This window comes from Micrasema longulum, unplaced genomic scaffold, assembly GCF_059751315.1.
Source record: "Micrasema longulum isolate JH-2025_06_02 unplaced genomic scaffold, ASM5975131v1 h1tg000715l, whole genome shotgun sequence".
NCBI lineage: Eukaryota > Metazoa > Arthropoda > Insecta > Trichoptera > Brachycentridae > Micrasema > Micrasema longulum.
The window spans coordinates 153,711-180,203 of NW_028277911.1; the positions used below are offsets into that span (position 1 = coordinate 153,711).

Here is a 26,493-nt window from a genome sequence, read left to right on the forward strand (position 1 = left end):
AAACTGCAACCCGTACCGAAAAACTGAGAACATTAAATGGTTAATGTTTCCACTTATATCTTGAACATAAATCTTTTAAAAGTCTGCCAAAAAATTATTTGGGATATGTGAAAATACCCAAAATTTAAACAGAAATAAAAAATATTTTATTTTAATTGATAGAAATGCAACTTACCCGAAAACTATGTTCAGCCTGTAATTACCATAATCCAAGCTACGTACACTTAGTTGAGATTTGTAACAATATACTTAAAATTAATTATTATTTAAATATCTATGTAAAAGTCTTAAAATATTTATGGTGTAATATATATATACTCGTATATATATCACTAAACTCGAATTGTTAAATGCCTTCCTTGGCCCTTGTTTTTCTAGTAAGAAATACACTGTTAATTTAATTAAATAATGTATTCTTGGAAAAGATTAAATAAATGGACTATTTATTTTGCTAAAAATTTTTCATTTGAAATTTTAACAATTTAATTACTGAATAGTTAGAGATTGTTATAAAAAATAGTGTTTTTAAAAAACATTTTAACCACATTTCTGATTAAAATAATTTGTCTCTGTTTAAAAAAAAGGCATTTTAACATAAAGCTTTTTTTTTGGGAATCTCATAAGTTGAATGATAGTTTTGTTACTAAACCTTGTCAGTACACAAAACCATTGATTTTTTGATCAGAGAATTTTAATCATTTTTATCGGATTGATGTACTCATGTGACTTTTCAAGTTTTATAATAATTATCTGGAAAAAAAACTAATACATTACTTAAATCGAGTACAAATAAAGATAAATGGATTTCCATTTTCCTTAAATTTGAAACCAAACAACCATAAGTTAAAATTTAAAATCTTTTAGTTTCTAAAAGCCTAATTCAATAACTGTATTTAGAAAATTTAAGGAAAATTAGATGGACAAAAAAATACTATCTGTTTTTATCAATAAAAACTTTAGTATTTTTGCATCCATCAGTGATAGAAATAGTGGATTTTTCTATTCAAATTATTTGATAATGATAAAAAAAATAAAGTGATAAAGATAAATATAAGTCAATACAAGTACCGATGTTTATCTTTTTTAATTTTAATTGTTAACTTCTTGATTTAAATGATACAGTTGAGTTATGCGATACAAGTGTAAATATATATTATAGTAATAGGTTACCACGTTTTTTTTAACTTTTTGAAACAGAGTTTGAGTGGTTGGGTGACTCAGCAACATAACAGCGGCAATATGGCGGTAAAACTCGTACAAAACCGGAAATACCGCAAGACCGCGAAACTTCCGTCTTGTGTATTCGACAGTTGAAATGACATGAATTATTGCAATGCTCCCATAACGTTTAGTTCACGGTAACAAACAGTATGTAATTCCGCTTTAAAAGCTCAGAAAAACTAAATAAATCACACACGTATTTCGTGCAAATTGAGATTTTCTTTCTACGGGGCTTATATGAGTAAAAAAAAAACATTTTCTATTAGCACACGTGTTTTTAAATGCGTTTAGTTATTTTTATTATGGAATCTCAAATAAATAAACTAAAAAATATGCATTATCAGGACATAAATACTATCGATTAAGGACCGACCGAAGCTTCAGTAAGTTTAGGCCAATAAAACATATTTCGGCCTAAACTATGAACTATACCCAGAACTCTCCACTCATACGTTTTGCTCGTGAATATAATTTGAACTATCCCTTTATTGATCCATTTGATTGTAAAAAAATAACATTTTAAATGAGCGTCTTAAAACATATTTTTTTGTCTTATACTTAGTTTCAATAAGAAAGTCTTATTTTATCTTATTTTTTTATATTTTTTTTATTTTTATTATTATTATTTTTTTATTTTTTTTTATAAATGTTTATATTATCTACACTTGACACTTGTGCAATATTTACACACATGTTCACCCTCATTCCAATATAACACCCACTCACCGTGTGTAAGTCAAGCGTCTTGACTTCTACACCACGGAGTTTTGTTGCATTCGGGTGAAAAATAATATTTATTGGATTGCTGTCCATTGTCCGACATAAAAAATAAAAACTAGACTGATTTTGTGATTTGTTGACCATAGTTGGTAATTCCGTAAGTGGTTATATAAAAATACTTACATTTAATAAGAAAATATTATTAACTAAATTATTATTAGTTTAAAACAAGACAAGAACAGGCGAGACCAATAAACCAGGGACTGAAATTATACAATAAACTACCAGACAAAACTAAACAAAATACTCAAACTTTTCAAAAGGCGTTAAAAATATAATTATCAACAATAGAGTAGAAGTAAAAAATTATATATTATTTTTGTGTATATAGTAATCCGCAATTTTTAAAAAATTATTTCAAATAAAAAAAAAATAAAAAAATAAATGAAAAACAACCTGTTTTTTAACATTTATGTTTAATTTTTTCTGCCGACCGGTTTCAAAGCTACGCAAGATTCTTGATGTTTTTTGTTGATATTTTTTTATAAAACTTCATAGTTAATTATATATAAATAAACTTATCGATGAAACTTCTCTGTTAAGTTTTACTTTTTTACAGTCTTGAAGATGCCTACTTAGGCAAAAGCTCTCATTGGTCAAAATAATAAAAAGTAAAACTAAACCAAGAAGTTTCATTGATAAGTTTATTTATAATTTTATCATAATCATTAACAAGATTCTTTATCAAAGAATAATTTCTTTATTTTATTTTAATGCATAACCACAAACTTATTATTTTAAATATAAATTCTAAATTATCTTAATTTTGGGAATATTTTTTACAAGTATGTTTATAACTGTGTTTAAAAATGAAAATCAAGTACCTAGTGATTAAGTAGAAAGCGAACATCAAATTCTGAATTGCAACTCCGCGATACTGCTACAACATGATAGCTTGAACATTTTACTCTCGAAAATAATATTCTTTTTTTTATGTATTTAATAAGGAAATCATACCGTCTTTATAAAAATACAAGGTACAAAAGAACAATAAAAAAATTAAGATCAATAACAGATTTTACATTAATTTATTATGAATGCAGGAGGAGAAGGGAAAAAATAATTAAATTAAAAAAAAACAGCATTAAAATACAATCATATTTTTAAAAAAGGGAGAAGCATTGTTTAGCTCCAACTCTACTTTCCCCCCCTCTCTCTGCTGCCATGAATATTAATATTTCTTTGTAAAAAATCACAACCAACAATAATTAATTAGATGCAGGTAGTAGATAAACAAATGAATAAGTACAAATTAAGAGTTGAAACATAGTAAAGTATAAGTAAATTTTAAATCAAAAATTAAAATTAAAAGTTCAAATTCAAAGTTATAATTCAAAAGTAAAATTTAAATTTAAAATTAAAAAGATAAAGTTAAAAGTCTAAATTAAAAGTTAAGAGTTAAGCAGGCGATAAATTTAAATGTATTTAACAGAGCTGATAAAAATATGGTATTTACAGTGAAATATATCGATGTTTTTGGGATTGCTTTATATCCACCGAGAAATATTAGAATTAGTGCATATTTTTTATGCTAGTATTTTTTTATGAATCATCAAAAATAATCCGAATTTTCAACATTGATTCGGTTCAAATATCTTCTTAACTTGCTTCTGGAATGTTAAAGAAGTTTTTGCGAATCTGAAGCACATGACAAAAATACCAAAAAGCATTTCTTATTCCCCGTGTGCAAATACAGTGGATGCGACAAATGCCATAATTTGGTATGCATTGCGGTCGAATATTTGGAATAATGTTCTAGAACGTTCTCCACAATCCACGCTTTGGCATGAGCAGTGAAAGGCGGGAGTTTTGTTTGAAAAACAACCGAATAATAAATGTGAAATCATGAAGTTGTGATTATACATCACTATTTTCAACGGAAATATTAAAAAGGGTAACGGCTTCGTTATTTTGAATTTTAGTTTCTTAAGGTAAATTAAAGGTTTGACTACAGGAATGTAGTTTTTTTAATTTTTTTTCATAAAAAAAAAATTCACAATAAGAAAACTATTATTTCGTTATGTGATGCGTAAGCACAAAAAACCGTACCAAACCATGGGCCAGAACCATAGATTAATAACATTTCACTGGCTATTAGAGTCGCTTATACGAACAAAAATCATTATATGATTATTAACCATTAAGTTAGCTACGGTTTACATCAATACAACAGGCTGTAGGTACTCAGGTAGAGAAATGCAAGCACAAATCGAATCTGTATGTTACACGTTTGTTGTTAAACTAAAATCCAAATTTAAAAAATTGGAACTCTTTTGTTCTATGCAATAGAGCTTAAAGGTTTCTCTAGTTTATTACAACTTTTAAGCAAGAACGCTAAAAAATGCTTTAGCAATAGGTAAAATAAGAATAATGTTAACTTCAAAATTTTTCTTTGTGTTTATTTTTAGTAGTGTATTTTTTCTGCCATTTACTTAAATATGATTTATTTTAATTGATTTTGTCCGTACACGATTTTCATATAAATTTGTTTGGAGTGAACCGAGTGAAGAAAATATTTTTTGTCAAACGCAAATATGTCATTGACTGGTTCTAGTGGCCATTTTAAGTAACACTTATCACTCTGCCAATGTTTAAACATTGATATTCCTTCAATAATTGTTCCGTTTGATGACTTCAGTAAAGTCAAATTAGAACTAAATTATTTATTGATGTAGGTGAGATTCATCTGAATGAATTATTACAACTTAATACTAGGCAACGCCGAATATTTTTTTTACTTCTTCTGGGGCCAGGGGATGAAATTCTGTCTTTGTGTAAAATTTCGACAAACATAAAATATAATTGGATTGAATTTTACTCGGATAATGAGCTCGATAAATGCCAAGACTTCTATTATGTACTATTCTCAATTTATTCATTTATAAAAAATTCATCCAAAATTAGTATTGGCGCGGACGATGCGGCGGTTAGTGAGTTCCAAGAAGTTAAATATCGTCTCGAGTTTCTTACGTAAAAAACGAGGCGACCGCACAAAACTCATAACGTTATCAATTGCATACAATGAACGCTTTTTAAATAAAACTTCTGGTCATAAATAGTAATATTGGGCGATATTACGAAAGCGATTTGTTGCGCCAAACTAGTTTGAATTGCACTAGGTAGTAAAAATAATAATACGAATTCCATTGTCTCTTGAAGCGGAACAAGCACTGTTTTCCATTCATTTATCGAGTGTACCGTTCACAATTGCTTTACTTGTAAAATTTAAGTTAACAAAATAGAAAACAAAATTATATATACGTTTTTTAAAAAAGAACACGCTAAGCCTCTCCTTTAAGACTTGTCAGCAGGTAGTAAAGAGGGGACATGGAAGGTAGTTTTTAAAAATATACCGCAACCAGATCAACTAAGGAAAAATCTTCCTAGGATTTTTTTTCTTCTAACTGGTAGGAATCGGACGAGCGATGCCAGTTTCACAAATAGCTGTCTAACCACTTGCGCCACGGTGCCTGTTTCTCTCGAGTATGACTCATCTAGGGGATTTATATTATTTATAAATTAACGTATTGTAACATACTCGTAAATCCAGAATGTTTTGAAAAAGGTTGTAAATTTGTCATGTTCTTATTCTTATCATTTTAAGTAGGAATCAGTTTTAAATAAACTCCTGACGTCACTGTGACCTGTGAAGATCTATTGTGACGGGTCCTTGTGAATAGTTCTCGCCCCTCTAGCCCAGGTATTTAAAGAGTCTGACTTCTATTATGCAAGGCGAGAGTTCTTATTTTGCTAAATCCCCCTCCAAGCCCAGATCGATAAAGTTTTTTAACATTCTCGGTTTAACCAGTGGCTCCCCGAGAATGCAGCTACTTTTATGATATAAAACATAACATTCACGCAAAACGCGTATTGGTGTTTTCTTATGTACACAGCAAAACCTACATCTAGAAGTTTCGGAAAGGTTCATGCCAGCAAAGTCTGCAGAGCCCAGTAAGGGTTTTAGTGAAAACCCTTATTTGATTTCGGATGAACTTTATTAGGTCAAAAGCAAACCTTTTTGAGGACCTCTTAATCAGTTCCTCCACGTGGTGCTGACCAGGTACTTTTCGCCAGAACATTATGCTCTGCTTTCAAATATGTCGAGCTTTATAAACATGAGTATTCGTTTATTCCCGTCGATACTTCAACATTTATCTTCATATGTTCATATGAATGTTGTATTTCTTCGAGAATAAAACGTGGAAATCTTAACATTTACACAATATACAGGGATAAAAACCTGTCATTGGCTAGTTTGAATGTAGAATTTATACAATGTAAAATATATCATTCTGCTTGCGTTTGAAGCTAAATATTCCTTCAATTTGTTTTTACATCTGGGTGAAATTACCTGAATTTTTTAGCGATGGGTCGGTGATTCGATTGTATAAAGTTTATGTGTATGACGTCTAATATGTATTCAATATCAGAATAACACAGATTATTACAGAAAACAATATTTTGAGTTTGTCCAAATTTTTGTAGACAAGGACTGGATTCAACTCCCTGGGGAGCTGTTTATATTAACATATTACAACATAGATGAAGAACATTTAAGAGAAGGTAATTTAGAAGTCTAGGCATCTACAGGGCTTATGACCTGTCAATGGCTGGTTTAGTATGTAGGCAAAATAATTCAATTAGATGAATCCTACCCGCATAAATAAAGGTTTCAGCTCTATAACTTCACAAACATCAACAGATGAAAGAATTGAAGGAATATAGATGTTTAAATACTTAACAAAAAAAAAAAAAACAATTTATATCATTTCGTCATTTGAATTTTAACAAAAAGGTTTCTAACTTTTTACTAAGCTCTTTATTGTACCATTTTTAATACAATTTACGAGTTTTAAGCAAATATATTATTTTCATACTTACGCACCCATACACACGCACCCTCTCCCTCTTTCATTCCCACACGCACATGTATCCTCTCCCTCATTCATTCACGCATACACACATTCACATACACATGAATACAAACGTCACACAAATACAATTACTAAACTTCTTTTCTTATATATTATGTGTCATTATATTTACAGTGGATTTTTTTAATTGGCTTTAGTATTGTTAAGATTTTTCTAATTATTTTGTTTATGTAATAGCTGTAAAAATCCCAAATTAAATAAAATAAAATAAAATAAATATAGGCAGAATGGTGAATGTTACACAGTGTGTAAAGTGGCCACTTAAACCAGCCATTGACAGGTCATAAGCCTTGTAGATGCCTAGACTTCTAAATTACCTTTTCTTAAATGTTCTTCATCTATGTTGTAATATGTTAATTATTACAGAAAAGTTATAAGAAATAATGTATTCCATAACCGCTCTGCCAATCGTTTGATTCTAAATATTAAAATTCACTGAAACATATTTAAACACTGGGGATACGTTCCATACCTTTAAAAAAATCACTTCGAGATTTATAAAACATAATTGTTTATTTTTTTTCGAACTTATTTTTTTTTCTATAAAACAACAAGACAAAAAATCAATTATTTACTAATATAAATAAGTAAAAGAGCGTTTCCAATAACAAATAGCAAAATTATATTATAATAGGGTCTTTTCACGTTTTTTTATTTTTTAATAAATAAGTAATTTTAACGTCGGATATTTTTTCTGCAAAGATTTAAATTATGCATATTGTGAATAACCCGAAAACAGGACGTTTGGCGCCCTATTGGACAAATGGCACGGAAGACGTTTTCGTGGCATACTTGTACGCAGTGGGCGATCATAACTTGTGACGTCAAAATGACCGCAAGTCGTTTTGTATGTGCTCATGTTTTAAATCGAAAATTATAAATGAAAATTTGTTTTCAATACATCGATAATAATATCCCTAGAATTGTAAAAATCCGCTCGAAATAAACATTTAATTTTTTTACGTTTTAGTCGACTCCTGAAAATACCATATTTTATTACTTTGACACATCGTTAAATTTTGAAAAGTTGTTTGAATTTAGTTTTTGGAAAGTGTTAATTCGAGACCATGTAAAACGAGGTTCTAGTGTAATGCACTGAACTGAGTAAATAGAATATAAAATACTGGCTTACCCATCAAGAGCTTATATTTTATGTTATGTCCTTGTTACTTTGCTTACCTGAAACAAAAAAAGGTATTTCAATAAAATACACGGAACAAAAATTTAACATTTTAATAATATTCATTTATTATGAAAACAAAAAGTGGCTTTGATAGAACGACATAATTAATCATTTTGATATAAAGTTTCAGACAAAATCATATTATTTATTTTTACTCATATATCATAAAAAGGTATTTTCCAGACAGCCCTTTAACAGGCACTTCATAGGTAGATATGTCGCCGCCAAATAGTTAAATCAGACACTCAGTTGGGCAGCTAGACTGTTTATTAAATACCGGCATTCAATCGAACAGCTAATGGCTTTACCAAAATAACTGAAAGTCGCATAACCACTTTAATTTCAATACAACAATGATAATTTATTATTTTGAAATTTATTTGGTAGTATAAAGCCAGGTTAGGTTATGATAGTTTGGATTGTGTTTAAAAAAATAAAACGATTTTGTAACTTAATATTTAATTTTGCCTATTACGTTAAGGAAAGGAAATATTTTTAAACTTTACCCAACCTATCTTAACCTAACCGGGTGGCTTTTGATTCGGCCGTTTTCAAAGGGCTAGTTTTCAAGTTTATTTTCAATTTTTTTCTATCATATCGATTGAAAACTCGATCGAGAAAAAGCTTTTTTTTTTTCAAGTATATGCAAAACGACACTTAATTGGCATCACGTTATTTTAACGTCACGCGTTGTGATCGCCGACTGTGCTTCTAATAAACATTGCGTACAAGTTTGGCCTTAAAACGTCATAGGTGCCGTTTGTCTCAAAGGGCGCGAAACATCTCGTTTTCGGGTAAATCAAAATATGGGTATTTCAAACTTTCGTAGAAGTCTCACAAAAAAATGAAATAATAAACTTATTTTTTTTCTTATTTAAAAACAATTTTGATAAAATAAAAAATCTGAAAATGACCTATTATTTAACTTTAATTATATTTAATGAAACTTTTTCGAAAGAGAGAATTATTTCTTCTGCGTCACTTTTCTGCGAGATGTTCGGTGAAACTTACGTCACTAATAACAGTGTTATTCATTAGATAAATCGATATTCGTCTGTAACTAATGACCCGCTAATGTTGCCGCCATTTTAAACAAACCGATGTTTACCTCGTCCCACGATTTTTATAATTAATCACCGGAATGTGTCACATTCAAACCGCCATTCCCTACGGCTGCGGAGCGCGGGAACAATTAGAATGTGAATTAAATAGCGTTTGAACACAGTTGACCTTCGCGAACAGGTGGGAATGAGGATTGACATTTGAAATATTTTGAATTTAGAAGTTATTTTTTAAGTTGGTCCTATTTGGTGACGCAACTCTTTTTGTTTGTTTTTTTATACAAAACGTGTTTTATTAATAAATTTCACCTAATGTTTACACCTAATGGTGTAAACTATTTGAAAACGGTATATTAACCATTATTCTACTATGCGTGTTAAAAGGGTTAATCAGTTAGTACATGTATGAGAGTGGAGAAAGTATTTTATTTTGTAAAAGTTTTTTTTTGTTTTACTAAAGAATTAATTTTTAATATTCTTTTATTTGAAGCACTAATTTTGTGGTTATTCATCATAATAATATAAATATCAAACAACTTTTTTTAAGCAACTTTTTTTCCTACTCACCTGTTTCAAAACATTTAATATTACCAATATAAAACAGACTAGATATCACACAAACAAAAAAAAACCGTGTGGGTATACATTTGAGATTTTTAAAAACTAGGTTGTGATCCATGGCTAGTCTCGCAGACTCACGGATTAAACTTGATTTCTATTTTTTGTTTTTTTATATTTTTGTTCCTATATGAAATCCATAATAGATCTTGTTTATTGTTGTTACTATTTATGTACTGTTTATTACTATGACTATGTTGGTTTTAAAATAATAATAATAATAAATTAAAAATATTAAAAGAAATACATTTAAAAAATGGCCTTAATTTTTTGGTAAATCGTAAGCAACCAAAAAATTGGTATGTTTTTTTCAAATTTAAAAGTGCAATTATCTAAACATAAATGTTTGTTAATAAACATGAACCTACGAGCATTAACTTATAAATATACGCCATACGTGAAAAAAAAGCTCTTTTTATCTCCTCTTTCAATCCTTAATTTAAATAAAAATATATATTTAAAGAACATTAATTTATCACCTGTTTTTTTAGTCTATCTAAGATTTTACTCCCTTGGAGTAATCAATATGTTTTAATTTATTAATATCAATCACGCCCAAGGGAGTTGAATCCCGTTTTAGTCAACAAAAAATTGGATAGACTCAAGATATTATCGAAAAAACTAGTTGGTCCAAGATATATAAAAATCGAGCAATATTTTTAGGCTTTGCCTAGTATGTAGGTGAAATAATTCTGTCAGATTTCAGCTAATTAACTTCACAAAGACCAACAGATGGAAGAATTCAAGAAAAAAATGTGTTCAAACATAGGCAGAATGATGAATGTTTCACAATTTATAAGGTGGCCACTTAAACCAGAAAATGTTAATGTTTTTTTCTATGTAATGTCATTTTTGGCTGTTTTTATTTATTATTGTTGTACAATTCGATTTTATTTTAAATTACTGATCCTATCTTTTTATATATGATTTAAAGATGGTTTTGCTTATTATACATATTATATGTAACTTTATTTTGTTTTTAACCAGTACTGTAAAAAATGCTCCATCAATTGATTCACATTTTTGTGTACAAATATTATTGGTAGTTTAATTTATTTTGAATCTCTTTTTTTACCATTATATATTTATTATATTGTATTAAATTACTATTGGTTTTAAAAAATAATATTTAATAAGGTTTTCAATAAATATTATAAAATTTAAAGTTTTTTTATTAGTTCATTAACAGTTCAAACCAAAAAAATATTTTTGTACGATTACTTTTTGTTTCTTAATTTTGCGTTATCGTTGTTACTAATATTTGTTTGTATTTTTCTTATGTCAATTGTTTTGAAATTAGTTTTTCTTTTGAACATTAATATGTATGTTTTATTTATAAAATTTGTATCGTTTAATATTTAATTTGTAAACATTTTAGCCCAACACAGGTTTTTACCTAACGAGCTGAAATATATACGACCAAATGTAGCTCAATTCTTGTATTAAAAAAAAAATAAAAAAAATGACCTGTAAGTACCTAGACCTCTATACTCCCTTTTATAAAATGTTCTTAATAACTGTTGTTATGTATTAACATAACTTAAGTTTTGGGAGTGAGTTTGTTCTATCTACAGATGACCACAGACACAATTTTTTTTATGTAAAAAAATTAAATTTATTCGCTTCACTTACAAATACGATCAAAATCTTACTAAAATGACGATCAAAGAAACTTTCATTAACATTTTTTTTTCTTGGTATTTTTTTTCAATTTTAAAATCGATTCCATGACGCTATTTATAAGTACTATTTGATTCAATCTCATTTTTTTATCAATCTCATCTAGGTACCTATTTTGTATTTTATATTCTAAGCTCTAATCAAAATGATAAAAAAGATTAAATCGAATTTATTTGATATGCCTTATTAGGATGCAAAAACTAATTTATACAATGTCATTTAATTTATATCAATAATACAAATGGAAATATTTTAAGTATAAAAAATCGAGTGAAAGTTTAAATATAATTTGCTGCTGGACAAAAAACCAAGTTGAATGATTTTAACATCGAAAAAAAACTAATGAAGCATTCGTTTAATCGACTAGGTGAAATGCGTCTACGATAATTTAATTATGTTATTTTACAAATTTATATGCATATAAAAAAATATTATTAGTACAGATAGTGTTTTTCTGGGTTATTATGCCGTGTTTGTGGGCTTTGTATTGCCGACGTTTCGGAGCACATTGCAGTGTCCATCTTCAGGGCTGAATGTATGAGTGTAGTTTTTTAGTGTGTTTAATTGTGAGGAATTTGTACCGTGTCGCAGTCGGGCAATGTATGTGGTTAAGTGTGTGGAGTTTGTACCGTGGGCTTTGGAAGCACCGGGTACCATGAGGTTCGTAGTCGTAACCCATCATCCCTGTTTATGTTATTAGGATGCTTGTATATTTCTATGGCTTCCTTTATTAAACGGGCTTGATGATTTTTGGGCTTTCCAAGGACATTTGGCTCAAATGAGAAATTATGCCCTGTTTCTATGTAGTGCTCTGCAAGAGCTGATTTATCCGGGTAGCCCAACTTGCATGCACTCTTGTGCTCTTTTATTCTTGTCATTATGTTTCTGGCAGTCTGCCCTATGTAGACTGTTTCACAGACTTACATTGGAAGATATTTACACAAGCTCCGAAAACTCCAGCACTATACGGACTACCAAAAATACACAAAGAAGGCACTCCTTTGAGGCCAATAGTAAGCACTATAGGTGCTCTTACATACAAACTCTCACAATACTTGGCAAGTCTCCTTCAAAAACACACGGGAAAAACCACTTCATTTGTCAGAGATTCTTCACATTTCGTGGATACAATAAAGGAGCTAAAAGTTGAGAAGGATGATATATTAGTCAGTTTTGACGTAGTGTCACTTTTCACGAATGTGCCCCTGAATGACGCAATGGTACTTATAAGAGAGATTTTTAGTGAAGACATGTGCGCTTTATTTGAGTACTGCTTAACAAATGGATACTTTTCTTTTGAAAATGAAATTTTTAAACAGTTAGAAGGAGTGGCTATGGGCAATCCTTTATCGCCGGTTCTAGCAAACTTTTTCATGGAGACATTTGAAGAAACGGCCTTGGACACAGCTCCATATGCACCCAAAGTATGGCTTCGATACGTAGATGACGTATTTGTCATTTGGAATCATAGTGCAGAAAGATTAACAGTGTTTTTAGACCACCTAAATAATCTCCACCCGGCAATACAGTTTACTATAGAAGTAGAGGAGGACAAAAGCCTATCTTTTCTAGACGTCAAATTAAGCAGAAAAGAAGATGGCAGACTGGGACATACGGTGTATAGAAAACCCACACATACAAACCGGTATCTCCATGCTACCTCACATCACCACCCATCTCAAAAATTAGGCATCATAAACACGCTGGCCAGAAGGGCAACACGTATTTGTGAAGAAAGTAACCTAGAAGAGGAATTGAATATACTGACAAAAGTATTAGAAAGTAATGGCTATGAAAAGAAGGATATAAAAAGAAGAATAATGTCGGTAACAAATCCAAAGAATATTTCCAAGATGGATGATGCTAATACGGATAAAAGAATAGCGTTCCTTCCCTATGTCAAAAATGTCACGGATAGAATTGCAAAACGCTTAAGAAACGGGACATAAGGACAGTGTTCGGTACGACCTCAAAAGTAAGAAACTTACTAAAATCAGTAAAAGATCGGGACCCACTTGAAACAGACGGAGTATATAAATTAAATTGCAAAAGCTGTGAAACAGTCTACATAGGGCAGACTGCCAGAAACATAATGACAAGAATAAAAGAGCACAAGAGTGCATGCAAGTTGGGCTACCCGGATAAATCAGCTCTTGCAGAGCACTACATAGAAACAGGGCATAATTTCTCATTTGAGCCAAATGTCCTTGGAAAGCCCAAAAATCATCAAGCCCGTTTAATAAAGGAAGCCATAGAAATATACAAGCATCCTAATAACATAAACAGGGATGATGGGTTACGACTACGAACCTCATGGTACCCGGTGCTTCCAAAGCCCACGGTACAAACTCCACACACTTAACCACATACATTGCCCGACTGCGACACGGTACAAATTCCTCACAATTAAACACACTAAAAAACTACACTCATACATTCAGCCCTGAAGATGGACACTGCAATGTGCTCCGAAACGTCGGCAATACAAAGCCCACAAACACGGCATAATAACCCAGAAAAACACTATCTGTATTCTGAAGGCCGTTAAAACCTACGAACCTTGAATATTATTAGTGTTGCGCACTTTTTTTAATGAACATTATCAGTTTCGGGAGAGCACTCCTCCCATTGACGGGTGATATAAAACTTATAATACATACAGAATATTGTTCACGGTGTCATTATAGAATATATACAAAAAAAAAAACAAATTAATCAGTAATGAAACCCGAAGTAGGGTGGTTATTTCACATATCTTAGGTGGTAGCATATATTATTATGGATAGTTGTCTAAACTTCAGATACGGAAACATAATAATTTTATGTTATTTTACAGCTGAAATGATTATGTGATTTTGATTAATTTTTATTTTACAAATTATATTCATACATACATAAAAGGTTGTATTATTTGATTCATAATTGAATACCTTTTTAGATAAATTGAAGAAATGATTTTAAAATATGGTATCATTTACCAGTTTCAAAATTAATATGAAGAATGCATTTTTCCCTAAAAATACATACATAGGTTATTAAAAAGTCTAAAAAATCAAGAAATTTAAAATAAAACAAAAAGAAGATAGAAAAATGATGAAATATGTTTGCTTTAAAATAGATGGAATGAGGAATGTTAAAAAGTTTATGAAGTGATCAAAAAGAACTGGGAGTGCGGCTAAAAGTAGCAGGCGCTACATTAAATAGCACGAAGGCTGTATGAAAATTAGATATTTACTTTGTGAAAACCAAATGCCGCTTATGTAACTCCTGCATAACACCTATTTTCCTCTACGGATGCGAATTGTAGCACCTCACTAGGGCCCAAAACAGCAAAATAATAAGTCTTGAGAATAGATGTCTCAAAAGAATCTTGTGTTTGCGGTGGTTTAACTTTGTGGGGAATAAGAGAACGGACGTAGCAAACTCCGGTAGCAACTGTCATCAAGCGAAAGAAATGCGGTTGGCTGGGTTGTATACTGCGGATACCTCCTGAGAGCCTCAGCCACGGATGCCTACTTTGATCAGGTTCTCGACGTCCTAGTCGTCCACTGGTGACTGTTCGTTGGCAGTTTATGTCAGAACTTCGGGACGAGGATCTGACTTGGAAAAAAGAAAAACAGCTGGCAGCAGGGGCGTATCGTGTATAGAAGCGATTATGTGCAGCTTACCATTATATTTGACTAACCATAATAATGTTTTACTTTAACTTTATTTACAGAAAAACAAATAAATAATTATTTTTTCTTTTAAATCATTTCCACCGTTTGTATTTTTATCCTAATATAAATATTAATATAAATAAAGCTCGCCCAGCGCCTGCGGTGAGCCAAGAAATTAGCCGATTATTCCAGCTTGTTTTTTCTTACAAATAAGTAAACTATATTTAGAACGTCTTAACCCCAGTGTGGGTTTTTTCTTCTAGATTAAACATACAGATTATGATCATTTTTCATAAAATTGAGGTATTAAAATGTTTGAAATGGTGGCACTAAATATATGTTTATTATTAGATACATATTACAATCCGTTGAATATCATTGATTAAAAGTTTAACACGGTATTTAACTACCTATTTTGTAAATATAGCAAATAATGGAGTCTTCTAAATTTGTTTTTCAATAACTGAATTAATTTAACATTTTAATACTCAAATTAAATCCGTTTCCGTAAAAAAACACCCGTTTTCTTTAAGTGTTCAATTAAAAAGATTAAAAAGTGCAATGAAAGATAATTGGACACCTTAAATCCAACATTTTGCATTTAGATAAAAAGGTTAACTGTAACAAAGTTTTTACGTTGATTGAGCGCCATGATTAGTTGTAAAAATCATTAATGAATAGTTTATTTATTGATTGAATTGAATATACGAATTAAAATATGTATTATAACATCGTGGTGCATAGATCACTTCATTGACAATTCAATTTCAGAGTATCTTAATCATTTTTGCTACATAGAAGGTAAGGTGGTTTGTACAGAAGCATTAATATATTGCATTGAGGGTATCCTAAAGCACGCCATCCACCCGCAGCTGTTATAGAGTCTTCAGGTTCTTCAGCTACGCTTAGGGAAAAGTTTGCAAAAATATTCCCTATGAATACAAAATCTTTAACTACAGGTTAATGAGGGGGGAGAAGGATGTATGGACAGAGGCCAACACGTCATCCCCACCCCTCAAGATACTTTAAATGTCACTGTTTTCATTCAAATCAAATATGTTTTCCCTTCCTGTTGTAAGAAATTACAATATTACGAGTTGTCTTGATGTTAGGATTGTGATTTACTCCACTTTATACGCCTTTTAAAAATAATTTGAAATTTCGTAAATAGTTTTTGGCACTGTGGTTGGATTGGAAATATCCTTATCAATTTCTACTTATTTAATAATTATTCCCTCGATAATTTGAACCATAATTTGAAGTAAGGCGGATATGTTCTACATATTGAATAGTATAATATTTGTGAATAAATTTATTGTTATTTTAATTGCTGGAGGCATATTACTTAATGTTATCAAGTAACATGTTTCCATTATTACTCATATAGAAAAAATGACCGATATAAATTATGTAATACTTCTGTAATATTATGCCAGCTAGCCTTTGGCAAAATACCATATTAATAATTTGTCATGTCGCGCCAAAATCAATTAATCAATTTAAAATCTATTGTCATATTATTAGTAATTTTACTTTGATTAAATTTATTAATGGTAGCCTCCGTGGTGTAGTGGTTAATACGCTTGACTCGCGCACGGAAGGTTCCGGGCTCGATTCCCAGTGAAAACACAAAAATTTAAAAAGTTTGGCTGGTTGGAAGAAATTGCCATTTGGCAATAAGCCCGCCAATGTACAAATAACATTATGTACAAAAAGTCAAATAAATAAATAAAAAATTAAAATGTGATTTTTCTCAAGCCTGGGTGTTCTGTAATGTAATTCACTACTGTAATTGGGCCTCCTGGCTTGATGTGGTGCAAAAATAAATAAATAAATAAATTATTTTTTTTACTCTAGAAACTTACGACTGAGTTACCAGAAATGGCGAGCGAAGTGATTCCTAAAACAAGCAAATTATATTCAAAAGATTTTTCAAAATCGATTATGTCGTTCAACGCAGGTTATCAATTTTGGATTCATAGATTGAAGAAATGCTTTATCTCGTTTTTTTATTTTTATTTACACACATACGTCCAAGGATATTTACAAAATTAATATAAGTTTTAACATAGTAATTAAGTAACAAACTGAAAAATAACGTTTATTTGAAGACGTGTAAGAACCAAAAAAGGCACGCTCTAATGCATATATATAATGCCTAAATATAACTTGAATCTTGAATGAGTGATTCCGATTTAAAAGCTGTTACCATGTTTAAATCCTGAATAAGGAAATCGAGTGGAAATAAAGCAGCCTGGTGGGGTAAAGGTTAGTACTTTCGCCTACCATGTTTTTTTTTTTTTTAATTCATCAAAAAATTCATACCAAAAACAAAACAAAAGTATTACTATAAGCCCAAAAGCCCTGAGTCTAGTTGAGATACAACATAATGGAAAGGTTTCAGGTCCCGTGTTCGATTCCGGGAAGGTTAAGATGATATTAATAAAAATGTGATTCTTCACTGCAATATTTCACGTTCCTTAAATGGCACCCGAAGCGTAAGTTTGATCACCTTACCTTCATGTAACAGATGATCGATATACACACATTAAGGGTACCAATGTAGTGATCTATGTTCATATCTTAGACTGAGGCTAGATGGATTATTATTAATATTAATCAGCTTAACATAATGAAAAACAATTTTGAGAAGGGAAATATAAGTCTTGGCATCCACAGGGCTTATGGCCTGTTATTGGACAGTTTAAGTGGCCACTTTACACACTGTGTAACATTCACCATTCTGCCTATGTTTGAACATGTATATTCCTTCGATTGTGAATAAAGTTAAATAGCTGAAACCTTTATTGTTGCGGATGAGATTCATATGATTTAATTATTAATTCTATTGATTTGATTAAATTAAAGATTGAATTATTTCATCTCTTTTGTATTATTTAAATATTAACAGGTCCCTAGGGGGTTGAATCCAGTCCTTGTCAACAAACCCTGGACAAATTAAAAACATTGTTTATTATTTAGCTTGATTAATATTATTCAGATGTTCAGCTTATATTAAGACATATGTACATGTAATATAATATTTTTCTAATCATGCTGACAGTATGCAGTACCATGGAATAAACTCTCTTAAAAATCGAAGAATAATGTTGGACCAGTTATTTTTATTCAAATTAATAAATAATAAAATGGATTCTCCTAACCTACTAGAAAGACTTCCATTCCGTGTGCCATCTAGACCGACAAGACAAAATCTTTTGTTTTACACTGAAAACGCGTCAACAAACTATTTTAAACAATCTACAATACCTAGAATATGCGACCAATATAACAATATATTTACCGAAGCTGATATTTTTTGTGACAATGTATGTAAATTTAGGTCAAAAATTATAGAAATTTTGAGAGAAGCAGACATTTAACATTATTATTATAAACATATTTTTTCATTTCGTTTCTTTTACATTTATTATATTGAACATAATTTAAATTATTGTATTAAGTGTAAACAATTTTTTTGGTGTGTGCATGATGAGTTTCTTACTCTAATATACAAAGAAATTGGCAATATATGTGTACATACTGTTTGTTTACCTAATAAAATAAATAAATAAATAAGTAATATTTTAACCTTTTACTTTTTTTTATTCTTTTACATACCTATTGAATTATTTATAAATATTTTTTAATTAATTTCCGTTCCTGGTATTATGTTTATTTTGTAACTTTTGGAAACTTTTTCATACTCTTTGTAGTACCTACATCATATTTTTTTTTCTCATTTTGATAATAAGTTATAGTTTAAAATATAAAAACGTCTGTAAATAAATATTGTTATCTGCATGTCCCTGAATGAGTTTTTTTACAAAAACTCCTTGGGAATATTATATAAATTTATGTATAACATGTTTTTAATTTTAAAAGAAGAACCTTTTTAAATACCTTCTCAACAATGTTACGCAACAATGCCTTAATAATAAGAAATTTGTTTATCGTTATTTCAATTGGGAACATAGACGTTAATTCCATAATTAAAATTCAACTATCAAATCGTACAGGTTAGCCATCTAATATTGTGTTACAAAAGTGACGAGTTACAATACACCTTTTAAATTAAAAATGTTTTAATACATTTAATCGGTACGAGTTACAATACACCTTTTAAATTAAGAATGTTTTAATACATTTCATCGGTACAACACATTACTCTCATTACATGTCATTCGTAATAAAATTTGCAAGTTACTAACGGCATGATTAGCATTAGCAATGTGAATTCGTGGTTCATTAGCAATTGAAGTCCTCTTTCTAAAAACATCAGATGTCAAAAATTTTCCAAAACAATAATATTGGATTTATTTATTCTCCTTCTTTGCGTTCATATAATCGATCTTTCCAAATATTTTTGGAAATTTTAGATCCCTTAAATTTACTTTTCAAAATACGATGTTATTGTGACAACAACAATACGAAAGTTCAATCGTTAATATAATACAAAAAATGACATTTAAACAAAATAATAAATGTGTATTGTATTATCGTTTGTGCAATTTCTATGGTAAAGGTGTATAGGGGGATTTGCAAATTAGTATTATTCACGTCCTGACAAAGAGATGGGTACGTTTCTAAACCGGTAGATATTAAAAGGCGGTTAGTAGCTTTATACTAATATCAACTTACATTAGTAAAAATTCATTATTTAAATTAAGTACTTGTCTACTGAGAGTGCTGCTAAAATAAGAAGCGCTACATTCAACAGTATGGAGGCGATCTGGAGATAGAATTTTACTCAGTTAAAACCAAATGCTGCCTATATAACGCCTGCATAAAATCTATTCTTTTTTATAGATGTGAGTTGTGGCGCCTCACAAGGGCCCAAAACCGCAAAATACTGAGTTTTGTGTGAGGTGTCTCAGAAGAATCTTGGGTGTGCGGTGGTTTGGTTTTGAGGAATGAAGTAATCAGAGAATGAACGAAACAAACTCCGGTGACAACCATCATCAAGCGGAGGCGATACGGTTGGCTTGGCTATGTACTGCAGAGGCCTCCTAAGAGCCTTAACCACGTTTGCCTACTTTACAAAGCATCAAGTTCTCGACGTCCTGGACGTCTACTGCTAACTGTTTGTTGGCAGTTCATGTCAGAACTACGAGAAGCAAACCTGACTTGGGAGGATGCACAGGAGCTAGCAGCCGACAAAGATGCCAAGAGACACTTCGATGTTGATGATGATGATGACTTGTCTTCAAAGATTTAGCCATACTAAAAGTTTAATGAAAATCACAAAAAACTTATTGGAAATGCAATACAAGATATGGAAAGTAATCATTCAAACATTCAATGTGGGAAAATAAAACGGAAATAGTTATTTTTATTTATTTTAACGATGACTATGTTGTACGACAGTCATATTTTCAAAAATATATCATGTCAAGTTTCCCAATGTAAAATGACAATATTATTTCGCATGCTAAGCTAATAATTCTAACATGCTAATTAAATTAAATAAAAATAGCAATAAAATTGGCATCACTAACATTAGGAATGTCTGTATGAAATACAATATGTAACATTTTAGAGCGGCGCCATTGGTCCGTCTCGGTGACAGTGATTCCGGATTGGTTTAAATTTAATGTATCATATCCGTGATTGGCTCATTAGAATGCAAAACGTGTTTATTTGTAGTATTCCAATGACCTAAAATGCTTGCCGGTGTCAAAAAAAGTGTTGTATAACAAAAATGAAATGTATTTACCATGTAAGTTTTTTCATCTTTGATTTATACACTAAATGTAGAACAAAGGTTGATGTATTTGTTGGAATTTCATATACTTTAAGCCACCTAAATAACTTCCTAATTTCAAATTAAATAAACGAAATACTGATTATTTCACTCATCGACGATAATAATGGCCCAAGTTCAGTATGCAGAAAAGTTCATAAATATATTTCCTACTATTCGCATAATAAATGACATAATTCAAAAAAAAAAATTGCCTTAAATTGTTATTCGTACTAATTTTGTTGCTTTCTGAGATAAGTCTGACTTGTTGTGTTAGCGGTCTTCGTCTTTACCAACAATTCTTGAGATCCTTGGTTTAATTCTTGGCAAGGTGTACGTAAAATATTGATTTTAAATATGTTTTTTATTGGTTTGAGGCCAGCATCGGAGTTCGTCAAAGTTGTGTTCTTGCATCGACCTTTTTTTTAAATCTTTATGGACTTCATCCTCAAGTCAATTCTTAGATCAAGGTATATCCATCTCCTCCTCCCAAAAACTCTGCGCCCCATGTACGTCAATATTGCAGTTATAATTGAAGATGGACCCAGGAGTCTTCAAGTCATTAAAGATGGGCTAAATAGGTGCTCCGCATTCATGGGTTTAAAATCAATATTGCAAAAACGCATGTATTGTGTAACACTTCGTGTCTTGATGCTAAAAAACAACCGACTTTCAAATCCAGTCATCGAAAGGGTCAAGAGTTTCTTATGCCTGAAAGTATATGTTACGGAAAATAGTAGCCTTTAAAACTAACGGGGAGAGTGACTAGAAATAGCAAAAACCCCAATAAATAGTATGTAGGATATCTGGAGATTGAATATTTACTGAGAAAAAACCAAATATCACCTATACGATGCCTACATAACACCTATTCTTCTCTACGGATGTGAATCTTGGTACCTCACTAGAGCCCATAACAATAAAATACTTTGTTTTGAGTATTGACGGAAGAATCCTGGGTGTGCGGTATTTTAAATTTGTAAGTCATGAAATTTTAGAAGAACCGACGTAGCAAACTCCGGTAACAACGCAAAGACAATGCGGTTTGCTTGGCCAAATACAGCGGTTGCCTTCCGAGAGTCTAAACCAAGCTTGCCTTTTACCAAGGCATCAGGTTCTCGACGTCCTAGACGTCCGCTGCTGATTGTTCGTCTGCAGTTCATGTCAGAACTACGGGACGCGAACCTAATTTGCTAGCAGCCAACAGGCATCTAGAGTATCGTTGTGTACACCATATGATCCAGCTGATAGCGAACATAGAATGATGATAATGAAATGGATATGCTCCTGGCAATTAAAAACCACGAAAACGAAATAAAAAATACGTATTCACGAGTTTTCACTCTTTTGGAGAGGTTGAAATATTATTTTTGTAATTTTACACTTATTTTTCCAAGATTTTTTTCAATAAATAAATAAAAATCTTTTATTTTTGTTTGAAATTTTTGACCATAATCATGTATGGTAAAATATTGGATAAATAATTATGAAAAACCGAAGGTACAAATGGTGAAATAATATAATGTTTACTCAATAGCTCACGTTTTGTATTCTGTAATACTTGTTTAGAAAAAATACTTCCTAAATTTTATTTAATCAAGAGAGAGTACTTTTCTATTATTTGTTTATTATATATACGACCTTAGCCAATTACTACAAATATACGAAGAAACATATGAACGAGTAACTGAACATAAAGAACATAATACTCTGTAGCAAAGACAAACGAGGACAATAAAATAATAGTTGACTATGTATTTAAGAACGTGATCAACATTTAAAATTTTGAACTAAGCTATGCCAATCCATCTTCAGCCCAAACTGTGTTATGGTAAAGATATCTACAAAGGGCGGGAAGATCTATCCCAAAAAATTCCAAGTTGTGTGACAAATTGACTAATTTGCATATTCTGGACATTGGGGCATAAAAACAAAATTTGCTCTTAGATGATTCGATGAATAGCAAATTTGGCTTTAAATGACACGGTTAGGAACATAAAGAAAAAATGATTGCAACAGTGATGGGACATTTTTAATAGCATTAAGTTATTTTGAAATGCATGTAAGGTCCATCTTCGTTCTACGTCTCTCTAATAAAGACAGACGAGGAGATGGCTCTATTTATTTAAATTCTATCTAGTATTTGTTCATATTTAAGTTATTTTTAATACACGCTAATTATAAAAAGAATTGTAAGGTTCAAAACCGAGCATTACTTTAGTAAAGAGCTGTTTTTAATATTTTACACAAACATCAGCATCGTAATAATGGTTAATGAACGATTAAATAAGTAAAAGGTTTCCGTCATATTTTAAGATTGCAAACTCAAAATCAAAATGTCTTAGAGCTAGTTGAAGAATTACAAAACGGTTAATGAATTGTGTTAAACTATTCTGACAAAACGAAAAATGAAAATGGTCCATTGTGCTTGTGGAACGAGTCAAAAGTTGTTAAAATTAAAGGCCCTTTGTTCCTAATTTATGCATGTGGAAAGTTCTTTTGTTCACAGTTGTTCTTGGTACTAAGTACCGCTCAAGTGAAACAAATGTATTAGAAAAGTTAGTGTTCAAGTAGAAATATCGGTTTCACCAACTCATTCAGTATGTTTAAAATTAAAAAACACAGGGCAATTCTGAAGAATTTTCTATTAATCAATGTTATTAAATATTAGTATTTAACTTCTTTCAGATTTTTTTATGTCTACCGGCTTCAAGAAGTACTTGTCTCTTTGTCAGAACACTCATTACACCAACATGCAAATACTAAAATACACATTCACATTTTATATCACCGTAATATACATAGTATTGACAAAAAATAAATATATTACGTGCAGAGTTAAAAGAAAAGCAAACACCACCATGTCTGAACATGCACAATGAGGTTAGTAATATTAAGTCATATGATGCAAAATGTGTGGGAGCATGGGTAAGTACAACCAAGAACTAGAAAGTTGAACTTTACACGATTGGTTTACTTTTAAAATAATTGCAAAATATGTTCAAGAAACTGAGCAAAAAGACCATTAAACTACGGAGCAAAGACAAACAAGGGCAGTAAAATAATGATACACAATATAATCATAAACACGATAAACATAAAAGACTTCGAGTTAAACCATGTTTATCCATCTTCATCCTACATTGTTTTAGTGGCAAAGAGATCTATGAAAATACGGAAGATCTATCCCAAAAAATTTCAAGTTGAATGACGAATTGATTGTACACATTTTGGACATTGGGGCATAAAAACAAAAGGTGCTCTTAGAAGATTTGATAAATAGCAGATTTTGACGGTGACTTATTTGGGAACATGAAAAAAAAAATATTGCACTGAGATGAAACTTCACTTATAGCATTAAGTATTTTGTAAATGCACATAAAGTCCATCTCCGTTCTACGTTTCTCCAATGAAGACAGATTAAAAGATTGCTGTATTTCAAAATAGAAATAATTGCCCATTTGCAATTCGAGCAACAATTACATTTTTCTTAAAAAACGGTATTTTTGATATAGTCAATATGATTCCAATAGAATGGAGACTAAATTTGAAAAGTATATTCCAGATGGGGTCGAACTAGTGAGCATTAAAGAGTTAGATTAATATCGCTTTTTTTAGGTAGCTACAACTACTGTTTCCTAAGGGCATATCATAATGACATGTATTTTCCAAATTTTACCGCTGTTTTGAAATAAGTATTGCTATTTTTAATCACTTCTGTTTCTAAAGTTTGAGACCTGCTTCCATAGTTTCATCATTGTTATCAAGGTTTATTACTATTTTTTAAATAATACTGGAGAAATATAAAATAACACCCGCGCTTTCAATCATTCTGTACTCTTTTGACAAACTGTACCTCTAATCAATCATTGACTTATGAGTCTCACGTATTTAATACGTCCACGATCTCAAAAGCACCTTAAACCGATTGTCGTGTAAAAAATACACTCCGATTCTCATGAGCTTCTCACAAACAGGTCAGGTCATGCGTACCTAATATCTCTCTTGGAAATCGATTGAGGTGGGTCTTCCACGGTGATAATGTCTTACTTCTTTTCACTAACTTCTTTGCATACAAAAAGACCTACTGCTGGCTGGTTTATTGTCACCAGATTCTAAAATGAGAGCATTCATTGTGGATCACGTAGGGTCAGCGGTAAATTGAAATATAAATAACTAAGCGCTTCAAAAGTTTAGAAATAAAAGGAATGTTACATTTTGTGGATAAAGTTAAGCTAATAATGAAATCCAAGCAGTTGTCAACTTTTGAAAATAATTCGACAAATATATGAAATTTCATTCGGATAATGTCAATAAATTAATATATTCAGAAAAAATATCTTTGTTTTACTATATAACCTTTGTGAGACATAAAACATTAAATTACAATATAACCTTTTTGTAATTATTAATGCTATGAAGTGTGTCAAACGTAACAATAATTACAGATAAATAAATCTTTTTTTTTTATAATTCGACCGCCTATCTCGGTAATGTATAATCTACTGTACTACAATAAAATGTAACTGGTTATAATAAGAGGCACTTTTTTAGTTTTAAATTGAATTTTATCATGACCAAAATAAAGAACGAAAATATATGAAGTCTTATAAATATTTAATATATTAATGTACTCAGAAACAAATTTCAAAGTGACGAAAGTACAGTCAACTGTCTTCACTTTAAAGTTATTCTCTGCATACGAGACTAAAATGTATTTTCCTTACCCAAAGTTTTGTTTCTAAAAAGGAGTATTAATTTTCAGCTAGTCGAGCCTCAAATATACTCATGGATATGAGAACAATTTTTTTTTAAGTGAATAATAAAAACGTGTATGTAGCCTTGTGGTGCAATGGATAAAACGCTTGACTTACACAGAAAGGTTTTTTTGTTAAATTTTTGGTATCACAATATTTCAATTTCTTTTTCGTTCGGATACCAAATGTGTTTTCTTGCCATTATTATGACATTGCAATTTACATCCACATAAGTGTTGGTCAAGCAAATTACGAAAAAGTCACACTGCTCAGTAACCAAGAAAACCTCAACACTTGTAATTCAATTAATAATAATCCCACTTTGCCTGTTTATTTAAGAAAATTCTTCCAACTTCTATCGCGACGCGGGCTATTTCTTCATTCTAGTAACGAGAGAAACCCTTTCAATGCCCGAAATAACTTGTGGAATAATAAAAGATTTTTATCTGGATATATTTATAGATTTTTTTTAAAAATCCGTATTTCGTTTTATAGCAAGATTAAACCAATTTCATTACCCCTTTATATCCATATTTGCTTTGTGTTTTCTTAAATTTAAGGATTTAAGTAAATGGAAATAAATTGTCCATATACTCCCCCCTTGTATATATACATAGAATATGTATGTACAGTATTTAAACATGTGCTTAACCTTGGATGTAAAAAATGTATAATTATCTCGAAGTAGATGTGGTTTATACTTTCTTTATTGAAAATCATACAGTCTTTATTGATTCGTATACAAAACATGTAATATTCAAGTATCCGTGGAGTAATGGAGTGAAATTATTTGTTTCGCTCTGATTCACGCACATTATGCGCTTCTGGAATGTTGTACCTCTGCTTCTAAGTTCGTG

General features: G+C 30.6%; 1 protein-coding gene and 1 long non-coding RNA gene across 2 annotated transcripts in view; both read right to left on the bottom strand.

The window, feature by feature from the left end:
* The window catches only part of Cht7 (chitinase 7), a 191,740-nt gene that overhangs the window by 112,114 nt on the left and 53,133 nt on the right, over positions 1-26,493 (bottom strand). The gene's annotated exons all lie outside the window — the stretch shown is intronic.
* The window catches only part of LOC148279502 (uncharacterized), a 49,804-nt gene that overhangs the window by 14,616 nt on the left and 8,695 nt on the right, over positions 1-26,493 (bottom strand). Inside the window, exon 2 of the long non-coding RNA XR_015822859.1 lies at positions 8,068-8,114. This is a non-coding gene — a long non-coding RNA (uncharacterized LOC148279502). The remainder of the gene's footprint in view (positions 1-8,067; positions 8,115-26,493) is intronic.